The 6,458-nt window shown below is 45.6% G+C and overlaps 1 non-coding gene across 1 annotated transcript; it reads right to left on the reverse strand.

Moving 5' to 3' along the window:
- Positions 1-1,301: 1,301 nt before the first annotated feature.
- Positions 1,302-1,375, reverse strand: Trnas-cga. Its single transcript has one exon. It is a non-coding gene; the product is annotated as a tRNA-Ser (tRNA).
- Positions 1,376-6,458: the final 5,083 nt, after the last annotated feature.

Below are 6,458 nucleotides of genomic sequence, written 5' to 3' on the forward strand. Positions count from 1 at the left end.
AGAAACGCCACATCTACCTGACTGCCACGATGCGTAGCTTTCAGTTTATCATGTGAGAAAAGAGGGAAAAAGTGAATTTCCTTTTGCTTGACCCATCTTTTCAGAGTCCGTGGGTGAAGTAATCCTGTTAGAGATAACTCATAATGTTTCGGTTCAGAGGGTAACACAGGATTCAACAACAGATAGACGTCATTGATTTTTGATTTGCTTCTGCTATTCTTCTTACAGACTGATGTGACCCGTGAGTTCTCGCAACTACTGCGCACGTGAACTTCTACCAAGTTCCTTTTAGGGTCAAGATTAAATAATTTATAATAACACAAACCATTTGTTGAGTTACTTAACGAAATTTATTAATTTTTGCTTGCATTTATAACGGCTTACGCTGTAATATTATCGTAAGTATTAGATGTTACTACGGTCTGTAGAAGTTCAAATGGTTCAAATGGCTCTGAGCATTGTGGGACTTAACTTCTGAGGTCATCAGTCCCCTAGAACTTAGAACTACTTAAACCTAACTAACCTAAGGACATCAGACACGTCCATGCCCGAGGCAGGATTCCAACCTGCGGTCGCGCGGTTCCAGACTGTAGCGCCTAGAACCGCTCGCCCTGTAGAAGTTCCCTTGGCCATTTGTTTAGTGTGTCGGTTACGGTTAGTATTTCGGAAGCTTAAAAAAACAGCAACTAAGTGAAACTTCCTGGAAGATTAAAACTGTGTGCACCGACCGAGACTCGAACTCGGGACCTTTGCCTTTCGCTCTACCATCTGAGCAACCGAAGCACGACTCACGCCCGGTCCTCACAGCCTTACTTCTGCCAGTATCTCGTCTCCTACCTTCCAAACTTTACAGAAGCTCTCCTGCGAACCTTGCAGAACTAGCACTCCTGAAAGAAAGGATACTGCGGAGGCATGGCTTAGCCACAGCCTGGGGGATGTTTCCAGAATGAGATTTTCACTCTGCAGCGGAGTGTGCGCTGGTATGAAACTTCCTGGCAATTAAAAATGTGTGCACCGACCGAGACTCGAATTCGGGACCTTTGCCTTTCGCTCTACCATCTGAGCTACCGAAGCACGTCTCACGCCCGGTCCTCACAGCCTTACTTCTGCCAGTATCTCGTCCCCTACCTTCCAAACTTTACAGAAGCTCTCCTGCGAACTTGCAGAACTAGCACTCCTGAAAGGAAGGATACTGCGGAGACATGGCTTAGCCACAGCCTGGGGGATGTTTCCAGAATGAGATTTTCACTCTGCAGCTGAGTGTGCGCTGATAGGAAACTTCCTGGCAGATTAAAACTGTGTGCACCGACCGAGACTCGAACTCGGGACCTTTGCCTTTCGCGGGCAAGTGCTCTACCATCTGAGCTACCGAAGCACGACTCACGCACGGTAGCTCATTCTGGAAGCAACTAAATGATTTAAACAGGTAAAAAATTACGCAGAATATCCAAGCGTCAGAATATATGTCGAGTACAGATATCTGAAAGAGAGTAATGTAACAGTCTCCCAATACTTGCAATAAACGACGCAGCACCACTCCGTTTTGTGCGTGCGTGCGTGCGCGCGCGCGCGCGCGCGCTTGTGTGTGTGTGTGTGTGTGTGTGTGTGTGTGTGTGGCGAACTTAACACAGGAAAAATTATTCAGATGGCAAAGAATCCTGAACTCAAGGACTATTGGTCAAAGATCAGTATTCCAGGTGGTACAAGGTCTTGAACAAGCAATTCGTATGGAACATGCATTTGTGAAAATCTTACGTTTCATAACAGTTCACTGCCTGCCTAGCGATGGCGATACCATGAAAAACGATGTACCTTTGCCTGTGGTGTCTTCACGGTGAAGGGTGCGTCTGTTTGCAGTTTTTAATTAGTAGCTGATAACTGTTACTTGTTACGGAAACAAGAATACATGTAAGCAAACCGCACAAAAAATTTGTCACTCTCTGGGTACATAGCGCTAACACCTTTTAACACCGCCTTTAAAAACTATAATGGCCTTAGTTCGACAAGAAAAATTCTTCAGGAATGACATACTTACGTGAAGCTTCATGATTAGATAGTTGTAGAGCTTCCAAGTTTTGGGGATATTCATTTATATTTTCAGCTGCTGTGCAAATAGTCTCTACAACTTTCTACGCGGTTAAGATCAGGTGATTTATGGGTTCAGTAGAGTTGCGATATCTTCCTCAGTGTACGCCGAGTTAGGAAATAAATGAAATGATCGGATGGCATTGTTGGCCGGGACGTCCCATTCGTGTTCGGCCGCCAAGCGCAAGTCTTATTTCAGTCGGCGCCACATTGGGCGTCTTGCGCCGAAGATGAGGAAATGATGATGAAGACAACACAACACCCAGTCCCTGAGAGGAGAAAAATCTCCAACCCGGCCGGAAATCGAATTCGGGCCCAGTTCATGAGATGCAAGCACGTTACTACCCAGCTAAGTAGGCGGACGTCGAGTTAGCAGCACGTGCGTACAAACCTGTGTACAAAGCGACTATCATATGGGAAAATGGGGATGCCCACAGCATACTCATCAAACAGAAAGGGCAACCCTTGATTACTGAGAATGCTGAAATGAATATGCTGGTACATGTTCATGGTAATCTGGATGAGTGGTGCTAAGTCGTGGTACGAAAATTTACCTACTACACCGCACAGCCGCCTCTGGTCGGACCTACACCCCTTACGCATTGTTGGTTAATTGGCGCATTGCGCCGTTGATGCCCTCACGCCTTGTGTCATTTGAGGAGAGGCAAAATTGTGATCATCGGACCAGACTAGCTTCTGCCCAGTTTCTATGAGTACATTGTTTGGGTCTCTGAATGTGTGTGGAATGGCCTTTTCGAGGTACTCAACTTATCATAGCATGCACTTACCTTCGAATGAGAGCTCGGGAACTGACAGCAGCACTTTACGTCAGGTTTGAAACGGATTTCCATTGACAAAGTGTAACCCTTGTCTCCGAACACTGTTCTTAAGCCGCTATGTGAGGCGGTGACTGATGCACGATTCCACCTACACGCATTTGACAGTGCTCGTTGATACACCAAAAAATCGGACGTGGTGTGTCAAAACTATGTCCACACATCACAGTTCCTTTCTGCAATTGTGTCACGTTTCTACGTTCACCCATCTTACTGTGTTCGTTCCTCACAACTCACACCACTTCTCTGTCATGAGACACGTCAGCGATGGGCAGTCACATGATAGGCTAGTGCCAGGTTCTACAACAGCTTAAGCGCCTGAAAGATTCGCTGTGGTGCTTCCGTGATGTGACTAATACTTCATACGGTAACATATTATAAACTTTAAGATGAAAAAAACAACGCACCGCGAGGGAATTATCAGAATGGGATGGAAATCGGTATATGTGATTTACACATACAGAAAAACAACTAATTACTGTTTCAGAAAAATTGCACAGTTTATTCAAGAGAGAAAGCTTCACAAATTGAGTAGATCAATAACACATTGGTCCGCCATTGGTCAGTATGCAAGGCGACCTTGCTGGCCAATGTAAGGTTTGGCAAGCACGAGGACAAGCCTTGAGTAGTAGGGAGATGGGGCTCTGAGCGCAATTCTGTTATCAAATTGATACCAAATTGAAATGCAAATTAATTAAATTGATCATCTAATTCCCCCAACACCAAAACCCACCCCCAGTGACGTTATGCATTTCCCTCACCTGCCCACCCCGTCCCCCTCCCCTCCCCCTTCCCCACCCAACCTACACTATTGGCAGGAATTTCTAATTTTGGCGGGAATTTCAAATTTTGGTACGTATTTCGAATTTTAATGAGAATTTCTTCATCCCAGGGTTGCGGTAACGTCCACCCCCACCTCCACCCCGGAACTGGCGGGAAATTAGAAATGGCGGTGTCCTTTCTCGGACTCAAACCCTGGTCCTTCTTGACAGAAAGGTCAAGAGCAGCCCCAGCACATGGAAAAACGTCCAGATGCAGGAATGGAAGGTTGGGTTAGAGGACTTCATTTATTTTCGTTTGGAAATTGAAGTAAAGATTGGTGATACTTACGTAATTAAGCATAAACATTGGTCATAATTACACAACTACATGCAGAGTGCTACACAAGGAGTGCCTAAAATCGCAATACAAGCCAAAAATTGACGACGCCATACAACTGGTGTTATCTGGCTTGGAAAAAATTTCACAATACCTCTCGAAACTAGCCGCAAATTCAATCAAACTCGACCCTTCACCTACAAGTTGGCGGGGGAAAAGGCTTGAGTAGGAGGTACTATATTTTTTTTGTGGGAAATATATTCAACTGACGAGATGCTGGTGTTGGACAGAGAGGAGTTTAATAAGTGTATTACCTGTAAGCATACAGCTGAGGACTGTATCTGTTACTGTTTGATGTCAGAGTTCACTACAGACACCTGCACGACAATCACCATGCGGCCTGGTAATCGAAGCCAATACACACCACAATTGATGGAAAATGCGTCACTGCTCTAATTACACATCGAAATTGTTGTGAAAAAACCAGAACTCTTAATGAATAGGTCATAATGCAAGACATGTACTGGGGAAAATCGTCGTCCCAAATGATTGCGGAGGGGGCAGTAGTTGAATGTACATTGTCCTCGATGTATGGTCACTGAACCACGCCGACTTTGTGGCTGTTGATATTTGTTCAGAGATGCTAACCTTTCAGCGCTTTTGAATCGGTCACGAGGTGGCGCGGCAGTGAGAAGATCTAGAGGCGAGCGCAAGTTAGTTTAGTTGGCATGTGCAGAGAAATAACGGTTCAAACGGCTCTGAGCACTATGGGACTTAACATCTGAGATCATCAGTCCCCTAGAACTTAGAACTACTTAAACCTAACTAACCTAAGGACATCATACACACATCCATGCCCGAAGCAAGATTCGAACCTACGACCGTAGCGGTCGCGCGGTTCCAGACTGAAGCGCCTAGGACAGCTCGGCCACACCGGCCGGCTGCATGTGCAGAGAAGACGGTGCGATTGCCCAAGGAGGGGAGGTAACCTAGTCAGTGAAGAAATGTTTTGAAAAAGGAATGGACAGGTGACAGTTGGACCTGCTGTGTCTTGAAATGGTCTGCGCAGCCAAGCAGCTGTTAATCGATGGCATTTTATTGGGAGATTGTAGTGGCAACCTACTTCTCTCATACTGTTGGACGATTGTTTCACTGAACTGATAAGGTGACATCATCTATTTCTTTCACTGGACATGCACTTTCTGCCTTCCGTATTGCAAGTGTACCTCACCTGAGACAAACTATTAGCAAGTGATCAGTTACGAAAATCTGTTAATAATCCATGCTGGGGTCGGATGCTATGCAATTTGTTGCACCATTGTGATCGAACTGTTACTGCTTGGTGTGTCTTAGGGTTGGTATTCTGCCTTACCATCCAAGCCGTGGGGTTTGTTGTGTATAATGTTCTAAAACTGAGTGTTCAGTTCGTTCTAGACAATATTGACCACCTTGAACTGTATGATGTACCAAAGTACACTAACTCTATGAGGCACTGGTGCGGAGTGTTGGATATTGGCATCCGGGAAGTGAAGTCAAATGCACCTATTGTACTTCGCGCCCTCAGTCGGGCCAGTACATCGGGTCCGAACGGCACAACCAGGTGTGGGCCCTGTTGACCGCTCCGCAGGACATTCATGTCCGCACTTGGCAGATACCGTGAGCTGGGAACTATTTGTAAGAGAAGTGCCTGATATAGATAATTGCCTGTCTAGTTGAGAGTCTGTATGTAAGGCTACTCTTTCTTTTAAATGAATATATTTGGGAAAGGTTTTAAAACTCTCTGTAAGTGTACTTACGATAGCCCTTTGGGCATGCAGTGTTTTCTATTTACTGTAAAAAGATATTACCTTTCTCATTTGACAAGTTGTCATACATATGTTAGTAACTAAAGCAACCTGATGGGCTTCATGTACATATGTTCTCTCTTAAAGTTTATGACAATTGTTATTTCTGTTCATTGACTCCAATAAATTCTGTGAACAATAAAAGGTGAATGCTCCCCTGCCCTAAGGTCCAGTCCTTCCGCTTAGTCCTTTAAGCGTTTTATGATACTCTAAGGTTAACGAGTCCCTCTTACTTCTCCTCCATGCCCCGCCATCGCTCCCTCCCTCCCTTCCTCCCCCCTATGGGGGCACACAGGTTTTCTCAAATGGTCAACCGCTACTGCACACAGCTCATTTATCTGCGGCATACCGCAATTCCACTGCGGGTGCTGACTGCACCCAGTCAAGGCATTGGCCCTTTGCCAACACTACAGGATGAAAAGCCAACTAAACAATATGAGATAAACGAGGGCAGCCCTAGTGCACCTTGTTTGTCGCCTAAAATAATGGCACTGCTCTGGCCCACACACTGCCCTCTGGTCAGTGCACAGATGCCTTGGGCGACGACACACACACATTAGACTGTGCCCACACAACCCCCGGTAGCTGAGTGATT

Source organism: Schistocerca americana, chromosome 6, assembly GCF_021461395.2.
Source record: "Schistocerca americana isolate TAMUIC-IGC-003095 chromosome 6, iqSchAmer2.1, whole genome shotgun sequence".
NCBI lineage: Eukaryota > Metazoa > Arthropoda > Insecta > Orthoptera > Acrididae > Schistocerca > Schistocerca americana.